The sequence below is a fragment of the Mustela putorius genome, unplaced genomic scaffold (assembly GCF_011764305.1).
Source record: "Mustela putorius furo isolate JIRA1106 unplaced genomic scaffold, ASM1176430v1.1 tig00003923_pilon_pilon_pilon, whole genome shotgun sequence".
Taxonomy (NCBI): domain Eukaryota; kingdom Metazoa; phylum Chordata; class Mammalia; order Carnivora; family Mustelidae; genus Mustela; species Mustela putorius.
The window spans coordinates 429,799-444,320 of NW_025422068.1; the positions used below are offsets into that span (position 1 = coordinate 429,799).

The following is a 14,522-nucleotide window of genomic DNA, read 5'->3' on the forward strand; positions in this document are numbered from 1 at the left end:
TCCATTAGTTTTATTTTTTTAAAAGATTTTATTTATTTATTTGATAGACAGAGATCACAAGTAGGCAGAGAGGCAGGCAGAGAGAGAGAGAGAAGAGGAAGCAGACTCTCACTGAGCAGAGAGCCTGAAGTGGGGCTCGATCCCAGGAATGGAGGTATCCCCTCCATTCCATTCTTGAATTGACTCTGTACCTTGCTAAACTCCAAACAGTCCCAGAGGGAAAAAGATGAAAATAATTATCACATAGGAAAAAAAGGGGGGGTGGTGCTCCTGGGTGGTTCAGTCAGTTGAGCATCCATCTCTTTATTTTGACTCAGGTCATGATCTCAGGGTCGTGAGATCAAGCCCCATGTTGGGTTCTGCACTGGGTGTGGAGCTTACCTGAGGGTTCTGCTGCACAGCTCTGCGGGACCAGGAGACTCCAGTAGGATCCCCAAAGCTGACTCCAGGCCACACCTCCCAACATGGGGCACAGCTCCCCTCCGAGGAGCTACTGACTGCCAAATGGCTCAGCTGTCACTTGGCCCAGTTGGTGGTGTCACCCTCCTAACATTCCCATACACTATTCTGATTAATTTTTGCATCTATACCCACTATACACATAAGCCTACCTCTAAACCTTACCAGTGAACAGCGAAATTTTCTGCTGTTGGTTATTTCCCTGGTAAAATATGTGTATTTCTAGGATCATCTAGATCTCTGCCATGAATTTAAACATATCATAAAAATCACAGGTTAGTTTTCTTCCTCCTAAACTACATTTCCAAACTCAACTTTCAGGAAATAGGTCAATTTTTGTTCCTTAGAAAATAACTCAAACATATTACATCTCCTCCTGGGCTTAAAAACTTCAGGAAAGCTTATAACTCAATGTTTACTTCACAAAGTGCACCTACTTTGTCTCTTAGGTCGCTGGAGAGTGTCTGATAGGTCATGTTGGTTTAGGAATGAGACAATTCAGTAGGGGTGCTGTATTTTCTAGGGACTTAGTATGTGTGCCATGTTTGTGAACACAGCCTGATGTGTGTATGTGCCTGTCATGTTTCCTCAACAATTTTATGTAGAGAGTGTAGAGGTGACATGGCCATTGCATGGGAAGGTAGCATGAGCATCGTAGGTGACACTGCAGCATCCTTCTAGAGACATACAGCAGTATGTCTTCCCTGTATTACAAGTGATCTGTGTGTCACATAGTACTAAAGTTTAAGTAGTTGCAGAGTATCTATTTGGTTTGTGAGTGAAGTATGGAGCTGGGTGATTTTGTGATAACTGCTGAGATTGGGAAACCAATACACACTGACCATGTGAACGATGGATGCAGTACTTCATGTGAGCTCCTTGATTGTGGAATTACATGGGGGGTCTAGGGGACTGGAAACGGGAGTTTTATAAAATGTTAAATAACTGTATTGGCTTCGTGAATTGTTAATGTAAAATTACAAAGTCCTACAAGTGTGAGATTACTTGTGTGAGTTCAACATTAGAGTGGCTAAGGAAGGACATTAGAGAGAGCAAACTTGAGGAATGCATATGCTGCAAAAGGAGATGTAAATGTTCAACACATGGGAATCTGAGATTATGAGTGTGCCTGAGAGTGCAAGGATACGGAAGGGGAGAATGAGAAATTCAGGGATGAGTGTAAACAGGGGTAATATGAGAGGACCCTGGGTTAAGTCCAGCAGTGGGTGTGATGGAATAAAGATTTCTGTGTGTTTATGAGGGTAGGAGATTGCTAGAGGGAGAAACCTAGGACCCTTTCAAATCTCTGCCCCTTCTTCATGCGTGAAAAAACATACGCTAAGGAGCTCACTCTTTGGAGAAAAAAGGGAAATCTACTGGTTTGTCCTTACATGCTCTAGCTGGTCCTTGCTGGCCCATTTCACATGAGTTGTCAGAGGTCTGTCCACATTCTGACCAACAGAGCTCATCTTCAGAACACAGGCTACCAAATAAGAATCCTTTAAATAGTCTTACCATTTTATTTTTTTATTTTTTTTTTAAGATTTCATTTACTTATTTGAGAGAGAGGGACTATGGGAAAGAGGGAACAGAAGCCAGGGGAGTGGGAATGGGAGAAGCAAGCTTCCTGCTGAACAGGGAGCCCAATGCAGGGTCCGAACCCAGGACCCCGGGATCATGACCTAAGCTGAAGGCAGATGCTTAATGACTGAGCCTCCCAGATGCCCCAGTGTTACCATTTTAAATGAATGAAATGAACCATGTGTTTTTCTCTATTTGGTCCTGAAATTACACTAGAGATTTAAGGGTGAAAAAAAGGGATAAACAAAAAAGACTAGGAATGAGAAAGATAATCACAAACTGAAATGTGAAATCCAGAAGACAGATATATTGGTATTACATGACACAGACTTGGGAAAGACAGATTCTAAAGTCTCTACAGAAGAATTACAGGGAAAACTATGTCAAAGAATCACAGAAACACCAGGGAGTATTAGGGATTGTAGTTCTCCGAAGCTGGGTTAGAGATCTCTTCCCCTATCCCAGAAGTAAGGAAACAATTTTATCCCTGTCAGGATAAAGTCAGAATTTTCCTCTCTGGAGAGATTTAGCCAGTGAAAAAGGAAGTGGGAAACATATGGTGCCCACTGAGGAGCTGGAACCATACTGAAGGAGAAAATCCCTCCAAGACAGAATAACTGAGAAAGACAGAGAAAGAGAGAGAGAAAGGAAGGAAGGATAGATGGAAGGAAGAATAGAAGGGAAAAGAAGGGGAAGGGAAGGGAAGGGAAGGGAAGGAAGGAAGGAAGGAAGGAAGGAAGGAAGGAAGAAAGAGAGATTGATTATTCCTCTCAAGGGGTGAGATGTTCTATCCTCCCTCTATCTGACCTAAGAACAATGGCAGCCTCTTAGGTACTAGGTACCTTACCAGCCCCAGAGAAAAACTCAAACACACTAACAGTTGGGTATCTGACAATAAAAAAAAATTCTAGCCCTAATATTCTACAATGAAGCCTTGTAATCCATAAGCAACCACATGCACAATAACTTCCAATCAGCTATTTTAGGGCCCCCTGTATTGTTCTGAGAAAAAAAAAAAAAAAAAGGACGTTGAAGACTAGTGGAAAGCTATGAACAGAACAAAAGCGTCAAAATGGCTTCTGAGCTTCAGAAAGAATAAGGAAACTATAACATCTATAAAATTGAGTGGTATAGAAAGGTATAAGAAACAAAACACTGGGTTATGGAAAAGAACACATTCAAGTGAAAAATCTGATGGCGAAAAAGTACCATTTAAATAAAATATTTGGAAAATAAATTTGAGAAGACCCGGAATTCCTCTGTCTTTTTTGTTCACTTAACACTATTTAAGGAACTCTTAGGCTGTATCTGGTGCAGGAGATAAAGTAGTAAAATGACAACGTTTCTTGAAGGGTTCCTTTCAAGTGGGAAAGACATAATCAAGGTAAAGAAGTCAAATAGTGCAGAGGCAGTGTTAATAACTAAGGGAAAAAAAAAAAACCAGGAAGGAGATTATGAAATTTTGGAAGAAGACTAAAGTTGTAGAGTGGGTAGAAAGCTTCACCATGACTTTTGAGAAAAAGACCAGAAGCAAGTAAGTGAGACAGCAAGGGGTGTTGACATGTGAGAGGAAAACATTCCAGTGAAAGAGAACAGCCAAGTCTCTCAAGAGCATGCCTGGTAGGTGCCAAGAACACCAAGGAGCAGCATCCTGGAACTGAGAAAATCAGGGGAAGGGAGGAGGAAACTATGTCAATGGAGATCAAGGAAAGCAAGACTGGGTAAGATCTTATAAATCAAGATAAAGTGGGCTTGGAGCAGAGAGATGATCCAAGACTGACAGAAGTTAGACATAAAAAGACACATATCTCGGGGAATTGAAAACAGTATTGGGCAACACATACACGAAACAGTCATTGTGCAAACATTATTTCAAAAGCAACCAAAAACAAACATAATTAAAAAACAAAAGGATTACAGACAGAAGAAGCAGTCCTAGATGGAAGCAAGGAAAGACCTTTACTTCATCTTCTTGCTTGGACACACCAACTGTACTGTTACCTGTCAAATAACTCCTTCTGAAATAGACCTGAAAACCAGATAAAAAGCGCTTCCACAACAAGGGATAAAAGGGCCACATTAAGATAGGGAGAAGAGGAAGAGATGCAGTCTCACCAAAAATGCCACTCCCAGGGCTGTAGAGCTCTCAGGAATATGGACAGAGCTTCTCCCTGAGGAGTAAGGGGTTTGTGCCCCACATAAGGCATGCCAACCCTTGCAACCTGAACCAGAGAGATGCAAACCCCAAAACACCTGACTTTTGAAACCAACTGTCTTACATCTCAAAGACAGAAAGGGCTACAAGGAGCTGAGATTCTGATTTCCAAGGGCTCCAGCATCCCAGACCCCACTGCAAAACCAGCTCTTTGAAAAGTGCCTTAGACTATTCATTTGTTAATCTTTAAACTATCTGACTGAGAGATAGGGCCTCTTGGGATTCTGTCCAGAACACAGGCACTGGCAAGCACCATTTCTGCACTCCCTTCCACCTGGCTGGTGCCAGAAGATTCGCACAGTCACAGCTGTGGCCCCACTAAAGCTGGCAGGCATGCCCCACCCCAGAGCTCTACCACTCCCTCACCAAAACCAGTGGATGTGTCTTAACCCTGTGCTCTCCTCCAGCCTCACTAAAGCTAAAATGAGTGGACCTTTCTGGGTCTTGCACTCAACCTGCCTTGCAAAAGCTGGCAGACCCACATGGTGCACAAAGGACTCCCTGGCTCTGGTGGCCAGGGGTGCTTGCCTCTCTGGGCCTCACAGGCCTAAAACAACTGAGCAGACAGTTCTTGGCAGCTATCACCACCAGGCACTGCAAAGACAGTAGACCAAAATGTATCCTGAGCCTTCCTATGAAAAAAATCTGTACTTGTCTTAGAGGTTCAGCCTAAAGGGCAGGCTTTCAGTTTGGCACATATGAAGAAGCTACAGAGATGCTCTCAGAGAACATAAGCCATGGAAAGTCATCCTTGCACTTTCCCAGGGACTGGCTACAGCATGGCAGTACCTCTCAGAAAAGAGTTTACACACTCATCAGCTCATCGGGAGACCCAAGTTTTGTGAATGTCAAACACCTCCTGATCTCCTGGACAGGAGGTCAGCAGGATTTACCACTGTGTTTCCAGGGGATTGCACATATTTTCATGCTTTAAAAGCCGCTAAGGGTATGGCTTCCAATCAGCCTGAAACGGGGTGCTAATTGAGATCCCTTCCATTGGAACAATGACAAGTCTTGGCAAACCTTCAACAATTGGGACCACATGGCTTCACTGGTGATATCTACTAAAATTGAAAATTCAAAGAAGATTCAATATTGATCCTTCCCAAACTCTTCAAAACAAACAAACAAACAAACAAACAAAACCAAAAAAGAAAACAAAGAAACAAACAAAAAAATGAAGAACTTCCTCTTCCTTGAAGAGGAAGGAATGCTGCCAAACTCATTCTACAAGACTACCAATACTATTAGCAAAACTGGACAAGGACACTAAAAAACGAATGAACAAAAACCAAATGAACATACAAACAAACAAAAACCTATAGGCCAATATTCCTGATGAACATAGATTGAAAAGTCCTCAACAAAACACTGGGAAACCAACAATATGTTTAAAGGATCATATACCATGATCAAGGGGGTATTTATCCCAGTCATGGAAGGACAGCTCAATAGCTGCAAGTCAGTCAACCTGATATAGGACATTAACAAAATAAGAGAAATAGTGAAGACGGTCTCCACAGATGCAGAAAAAGTATGTCACAAAGTCCAACACCCATTTAAGATAAAAACACTCAACAGGGCAGGTACAGAGAGAAGGCATCTCAGCATAATAAAGGCTATGTATGACAAGCCCACAGTAGACATACTCAATGACGAAATGCTAAAAGCTTTTTCTCTAAGATCCAGAACCAGAAAGAGATGCTCACTCTCGCCACTTCTGTTCAGCAGTATTGGAAATGCTAGCCAGGGAAATTATGCAAGAAAAATAAATAAAAGGCATCCAAATAGGAAGGGAAGAAATCAAAGTGTCACTATTTGCAGAAGACATGATTTCATTGATAGAAAATCCTATAGACTCTACCAAAAATCTGTTCTGATAAATAAAATCAGTAAAGGTGTAAGGTTACAAAATCTATACACAAAAACCAATTGCATTACTATATACTAATACTGAACTATTAGAGAGACAAATTAAGAAAACAATCTCATTTACGAATGCATCAAAAAGAATGAAATGTCAAGGAATAAACTTGTCCAAGAAGGTGAAAGACCTGTACTCTGAAAACTCCAAGATACTGATGAAACAGACAGAAGATGACACAAACAAATGGAAAGATAAGCTGTGCTCATGAATTAGAAGGATTAATATTGTTAAAATGGCCATACTACCCACAGAAAATTTACAGACTCAGTTTAATCTCTATCAAAATTCCAATGATAATTTTCACAGAAATAGAACAAACAATCTTAAAATGTGTGTTGAACCACAAAAGACCCTGAAAAATCTTGAGAAAAAAAAAAAAAAGAACAAAGCTAGAGCCACTATGGTCCCTGATTTCAAATTATATTACAAATCTATAGTAATTAAAACAGTATGGTACTACCATAAAAACATACAAAGATAAATAGAACAGAGAGCCCAGAAATAAACCTATCACTGTATGACCAATAAATTTAAAACAAAGGAGCCAAGATTATACAAGGGGGAAAATGCCATCTCTTCAGTAAATATAATGCAGAGAAAATGGATAGTCACTTGCAAAAGAATAAAACTATCATTACTATCTTATGCCATACACAAAAATTAACTGGAAATGGGTTAAAATTTTGAAGGTAACATCAGGAACCATAAAATTCTTAGAGGAAACAGTTAATGTACTATAATCAATATAGTCAGGATTCAAAGTAAATCAATTACAACTAAAAAATTGAAGGTGTACTAATATATTTAACAATTTCAAGGAAATAATTATAGAAATATAATATTACTATTTTATATCAGGTGGTAGAGAAAAGGAGAATAGAAGGAAAGAAGAAACTTGCTCATTTTAACATTTCTCATTGTATAGAAATAATATTAAAATTTTTTGTGAAAAGATAGATCACTTTCACTAAAAGTGAAAAAAATATTTAACATTACCTTCCACACTAAATCATCCTGAATCATAAACTGAATATAGCGGGCTGGGGCGGGGGGGCGGCAGGCAGGAAATGGACTACTGTGTACTATCAAGTCTAATAAAACAACAGAGGAGGGCTTCCCAACCAATATTTCAGAGCACACTAATGTGGTGCTAGTGGTTATAACCACACTAAGATATCAACCTCATCGGCCTTGTGGATTCAAGAAGGGGCTTAAGTGGGTAGAAGAAGAATCAATGAAACAAGATGGAATTGGGAGGGAGACAAACCATAAGTGACTCTTAATCTCACAAAATAAACTGAGGGTTGCTGGGGGGAGGGGGGTTGGGAGAAGAGGGTGGGATTATGGATCTTGGGGAGGGTATGTGTTTTGGTGAAAGCTGTGAAGTGTGTAAACCTGGCGATTCACAGACCTGTACCCCTGGGGATAAAAATATATGTTTATAAAAAAAATAAAAAATTAAAAAAAAAAAAAAAGAAGGGGCTGGACTAGCCAGATTCCCCAAGGGGGATCCCAACCAACAGAAACTAGTCTCTTCTGTTTATACTAGTATGTAGTAAAATATAATCATTTTCAATATAATACAGGGTGAAGAAGGGCACTTAACACTACAGCACAGCATGCATATACAGAATTCTTACACTGTTCTTCATTTTGTCTAAGGGTTTTATTTATTTATTCATGAGAGACAGAGAGAGAGAGAGAGACAGAGGCAGAGGGAAAAGCAGGTTCCCAGAACAACAGGGAGCCTGATGAGAGACATGAGCTGAAGTCAGATGCCTAACCGGCTGAGCCACCCATGGGCCCTCCACTGTCCTTTAGTTACACACTCATCTATTATTTTGTTGTCTGGTAATTTAGTTTAAGAAAACCATAGAAAAGTCCTGGAGAGAATGAAAGTGATAGTCACCTAGGCAAAAGGAAATTTGGGGAGGGAAAAATTTGGTTATTTAGGTAGAAATGGTCTTTTTTTTTTTAAGTTTGTTAACATTTATGATTCTTACAGAGAAAATAAACAAGCTTCATACATTTAAAAAGTGTTTTTCACTTAACCTTTGCATTAGTACTTAAAATACACATTTCAACATTTAAAAATTATTCTAATACAACAGCAGCATTAATATAACTCTGCAATTACAAAAGAAGCTAAACTGGGATCCACAGTTAGGTTATTCTCATGTTTACAAGTATGATTCTGAAATAAATATTACTTCTAAATAGCTCTTTATCGGCTTTTTAGGTTTGGATTAAATAAATGTATTTTAGGTTGTGGGGAAGCTTACTATATTCCATGCACTGTTCTGAAAGAATTAAGAGCCAACCAGTCCTAAAAACTGAAGTACCCAATCAATCTGCAAAATAGGCAGAAAAAAGTTAAATGGGATTCCTACATAACATCAAAAGCATGTTTTGATACTAGAATCAAATCAGCAACTAGGAGTACTTCAGGACTGGCACAATGTCCTCTTCATAACTGATTTTATCATAAGAGTTTAAGGAGGAGCATATTTTACCACTTGTCTAGTCCATTTAAAAGTGACAGGTTTCTTCTTTTGTGCTAATGTGACTCCCCTGAATGACCTAGCTAGTTGACTGGTCATTAGTAATTTGGCAACCAGTCAAATCAAGCCTGCAAGAAAGGAAGCCAATTCTTAAACTACCATATTATCTGACCCATTCAAATGATTTATTTTCAACATAAACATATAAACTCAATATGAGACGCCTAAGTAAAGCAAACACCACCAACAAAACTGAGACAGCTTCTCTTTCTCTAAGGTTTAGGCTTTGCCCAGAATTCCTTATACATGGAATACCCCATACCAAGAGTCACTGCTCCCACAACAAAGCCTTGGACTGCCACATGCATGTGGATCAAGTGAACAGACATTTTAGTATTTCCCCTGCTCTTCAATTTATATAATCCATATGTAACAATTGCTGCAAACCTGGCCATTGCAATGGGAACAAACGGTGCCTCTCTAGCTTTTCAGATAAGTTTAGATCCCTGATCTTCATCATATGAAGAAAGAGAAATATCTGTGCCAATTGACATAGTGGCTGAAGAATCCTCCTACAGGGACAGGACTCAGTATCCAACGGGTTTTCAGAAATGGTCTTAATTATACATTTTTTTCAGACCTGCTAGATTGCAAATAAGATGACTATGATATGCATGAGAAGTAATGGCAAAATTTAAAAAAAGAAGGTAGATAAATAAACTCACTGTTTCTGAGGTTTGTTCATTAGATAAAAGCTAATACTTAAATTTAGTTCATGTTGCCACCTGTGAAAGCTGGTATACAAATGGACTACTGGGAAAAAAAAATCTAGTAACACTAGATATTCAACAAGATAGTCAAATTCAGGATGTTTCTTCTTCAAGGGTAGTAGATTTAGCATTCTATGTAGAAGATTTACTTCCAGGACAATTAGACTCCATATCCTCTCTCTAAATGACCCAAATGGTGTCATTACCACAGCCATATCCCCAAAAGTCTTAATCCCAAAAGTCACCATCACATCAATTCACGGGTCTCTAACTGCAGAGAAGAATGCATTCCAAAGTCCAAGGAAGGATTTTTTTCAAAGTCTAAATGATACAAATGGGAGGACCTGATAGCATAAGCTGTATTTAATGGGAATCTGATATCTCAAGCCATTGGCCAGCCACAATCTCTCTAAAAACAAAAACAAACACCAACAATGACAGGATCAGTAAAAAGCTAGAACTTGTTAAACAAGCTCAAGTTCCATGGCTCCAAGAGGTGCCAAGGTAGTTAAGTGCTATTCATTGGCCCTCTTCTGTATCCTGTTCTACATTTCTTTTTCCCTGCCTCATTACTTTTACTGACCTAGGTTGTTTACCCATTGGAATGGCCTAGATTTAATCTCTGAGAAGTATGAGCCCCTAGTTATCTTGGATTGCTGCAATTGCACATTTACTGTTTTCCCTGATTGTGGACATACCAAAAGGTATCCTAGCGATGTCCAGCCTCCAGACATACTTGATCCTTTCTGCGGGATCTATTAACAGTCTGAGATCCCTAGACCTTCATACTTATCAGGGTTGATTACATCCAAAAGTACAATAACTTCTTTCTCTGCTGCTCTGTAAGAAAAACTAGATTTTTTTTTTTTTAACTCTTAGAGATATAACACTATTCAATAGCCACCAGTTCAATGCTATATCCTCTACCAAATATACTTTCAGGCTCCCACCCAAAACAATCATCCTTCTGTTTAGTAACTTGGCTGAGAGCCAATGTTTTTTTAGGCAGCAGCTTCCAGGTGATGTGATAGGATTACACGCCTGTCCTACCTGCTTATCGTAAATCTGGCCCTTGGGTCTAAGGCAGTGATATGATAGATCACATGTAAGGTAGATACATAGAAGCTTTACTCTGATCTCCCTTCCAGGAAAACTCTTGGCTCACTCTGAGAGGTACAATCAACAGACATTGCCATGTATCAGTTCTCAGCATCTGCTGAGAGTGGTCAGTATTTAGCAACTTAATGAGGAAAGGGTGTAAATCCCCAGGCATTTCTACTTGGCGCAGGACCACTCTGACAAATAATATTTGCTCCAAAGCTCCCCACTAGTTGTCAATTACTGTAAAATTAATTTCACAGTTCAACTTCTCTCTATACCCAACCCTGCTTTTATTTTCCTCTTTTGATAGGTTTAGTAACTAATTAACACCTTATATTCCTCCAGAAAATCCAATCAAGGATAATTTGTGCTGAAGAAGTAAAAAAGGCAAGATGGCAATTTCTTGTCTTGCCCACTAGTCCATATACACAAGGAGTCCACAGAAACCAAGTAGCAGTCACAGTTCAGAGTTCAATAGGACTTTCTATGTGCTTCCTAGAAAAAGACTGACCCTTTGTGGAACTGGGATCTCTAATCAGGCACAGTCTAGAATTTCAGAAACAAGAAACAAAATGCCCCCCAGTGGGTCATCAGGAGTGATGCTAACTTTACCTCCTCCACCCCCTCTACTCTTCCCACTAGGGACAAAGTATAGCACTAAAAGGCTTGCTACAACTAATACACTGCATAGCAGAGGTATTTACAGAGGTTCTGTAAACGTGCAGAGTATGCTCATAACTTGGCATTTTAATTGCACCTTTGGTTGGGTATTCCAATATTCTAGCATCTGTGCATCTCCTGAGCGATTCAGTATGTGGTAAAAAGGGGAGGGATCCCAAAGTCCTACACGCAATTCCATACTTCCATTGAGAGAAAAAGGAACTCCTGGTCTGTTTTGATATGTGATGTCCCATGGTGGTAAACCAAGCACAAAACACTCTGTTTGAAAAATGGTACTAATTGGAACCTTGAGAGGATAAAAATCCATTGCACATTCAGGATGTGTCTTTTCTTACTAAACTAAATATATGACCTTTCCAGAACAGAAAGGGTTCAATACATCAACTTGCCGCCCAATGAACAACAGGAATTCCTGAGGAAGAGTGGCATCTGGTGACAGCAATAACTAAAAGAGCTTTGGTAAAAAGGAGTTCATGCTGTCGGGCCTATTGATAGCCTTCTCTGCCATCATGATCACTACAGAGAGTTCTGGGTTAGAAAACTTGCTCTCCTCTGGGAACTGGATTAGTGTTGGGACTTTTGATGGAAAAGCTAGCACTGAACCCTTAAGATGTCCATCTTACCCTCTTCTGCTGGCACAAACTGAACAGTACCCCTATTGGCTACCCACTTATTCTTCTCCTAGAGGTGACATACTCTGTTAACCACCTCCATAGCACTCTGTAGCCAACCTCCCCTGGCTGCTGCTCCTCCCCTATGACCCTTCATGATGATTCCATCCACCAGCTTATGGAGGTTAAGTGATCCTAGGCATCCTCTTCCCCAAGCCTGCCCCAGGATATACCGTCATTCTTATTGTATTTGTGAGCCTGTCTTTATCCTCTTGGCCTTTTTGTAAATACCATCATCTGACAGATTTCCACCTCATTCCCACCAAGTGTCACCATAATGCTGCCAATTCTACTTCACCTAGCATGAGCCATCAGTTTTCCCAAAGGTTTTTACCAGGTGTTTAGTCTGATATCCCAGGAGAGTTGTCCCAAATAAATTAAACTGTAATGGGTCCTGACAATTCATGATGGCTATGTTTTGCAATTCTTAAAGGGTTTAGTTATTTTTTTCCTTGTTAGATCCAGAACACCCCTAGATGTCTTGGGTTATAATTTAAGCTCAACTTAAAATCTAGTGGGAAGAAGGAGCAACAGAAACTAATCCTGAGTGCTGTACATGAGTTATAGAAGAGAAGCATTTGCACCATCTTACAAATGGGCAAAATCTCTTTTAATAGGGAATAATACACTATGTCTGTGGACTCATAGAGGAATATGAGAATTCTTGATTAGGGGGGACATCAATTACTCCCATTTTTATATATCTGGATCCCATGTTTTCCCAGCTAGGGTCCTTATCGTAGCAAGCAGATCCTGCCTTTATTGAGAATTTGACCTCTTGTGGAAATTGTTTTCTAACATTAGGACCTGATCTGATTCTCAGAAATGATATTTTCTCCCAATGCAGGAGAGATGAGCTTCTTTATATGCTACCAAGGAGGAGTTCCAACTTTCTCACTCCACTCATAAAAAGCAATTAATTAATCTCAGTTTTTTTTCCAGAAAACAACTTTTCTAAAGCTTCAATGAAAGTGGATGTGTGTGCTCACCACAGGCGGCTCCTACCACACCAGGATATCCGACTGTGGTAAATACCTCCTGATTGGTCAAATGTTTTAGGGTTTCATATATTTCCCTATCAGGACCTCCACTGTTAATACAGGATGCATTCAAGGCCATGCATCCCATCTACTACTAGGAGCTCTATCACTCTTAGATTCAAATCCTGGACCAAATGTTTGGCATAATCTCTCCTGCTTCAGGAAATGAGAATAGATTTAGATAAGGCCATAGATGTCTTCTAGCTTTTAGAGCATGCTCTGAGGAAAGAGTTAATGCTCTGATGGTATTGTTCTCTCTCTTTTTTTTTTTTTCCAAAAAATTTTCAGCAGTTAACAAAAGCCAGCAAAGAGCAGAGTCCTTACAGTTGCTGGAGATATTGATTGTATAAACCTCTACATACCCTTGCATCTAAATGTCATCTCAGTTTATCACTCATGGGGCTCATGGCAAGAAAGATGCTACAGTATTCTTTGGTCATTAACACTCATTCCACTTATTACCAAGAAGCATCCCCTGTTGCCATCCAACTAATGAGTAATTCAGTTCCAGACTAATATTCCACTGTTCTGCTTCTCGGGCCATTTCCATTACAACATTTCCATTTCCATTACAACCACCATGATGTTGGAGAAAGCATTTAAGCAAAGATGAAGAAAGATTCAGTAACTTGACGTGGACAGCTACTACCCTGCAAATTAAATCAGAGTTACTCAGTTACTCAGAGTTGGGCATCAAAAGTGCCTCCTATAATCATTTAATCACTTATTTTTATTTTTAAGTTTATTTATTTATTTAAGTAATGTCTACAACCAATGTGGGACTTGAACTCACAATCCTGAGATCAAGAGATGCATACTATTCTGACTGAGCCAACCAGGGGCCTATTAATTATTTCTTAAAGGATAAATCCAATGAACTTCTTGAACATGCCTCACCTTTCCTGTCCCATAGTTTTTCAAAGAGTACATCTAAAGATAAAATATACCAATGTGAATACATAGTTAACCCATTGTTTATGCCTGGCTTCATCATCAATTCATAGCACAGGCAAATCTGTGTTATTTGAGCTAGCTCATTCAAAAACAAGCAAACAAACAAAAAAAATGGTCTACGAAATCATACCTGTTGCAGCTTCTTAAAATGATTTAACCTGATGTACTTTATATTAAAAGGAGTTTTGGAAGTAGTCCTTTTCATTAAAAGCCAATCTACTACCTTTTCCAAAATGCAGTTGGAAAGACAATGTACAATAAGTAACATCTGAATAATTTTTCACATTCCTAAAAGCAAATTAAATAAAATTGAAAACATAATCAATGAAATCTAAATGACTGTATATAGGGTGAATGACAGTGAATCTCAGTGATAAAGAAAAGGAAAAGTAAGTGGGCCACATCATTCTTTGCCATCGTTTCAATCTATTCTTTTCGCAAACATTTTACTCCCTTTTTCAGGATAGATAGAAAAAGTAAATGAAAGTACTCTAAGATTAGTAAGTTTCACTTTAATTTTTTAAAGACTTATTTATTTGATCGCTTCTTGGGCTTTTGGCTAAGATCAACTGTAAAGATTTATTTATTTGAGAGCATGTGCACCAGAGCATAAGCAGGGGGA

At 39.3% G+C, this 14,522-nt stretch overlaps 1 pseudogene; it reads right to left on the bottom strand.

Annotated features, from left to right (window-relative positions):
• Positions 1 to 8,918: 8,918 nt before the first annotated feature.
• Positions 8,919 to 9,237, bottom strand: LOC123388910 (annotated as a pseudogene).
• Positions 9,238 to 14,522: the final 5,285 nt, after the last annotated feature.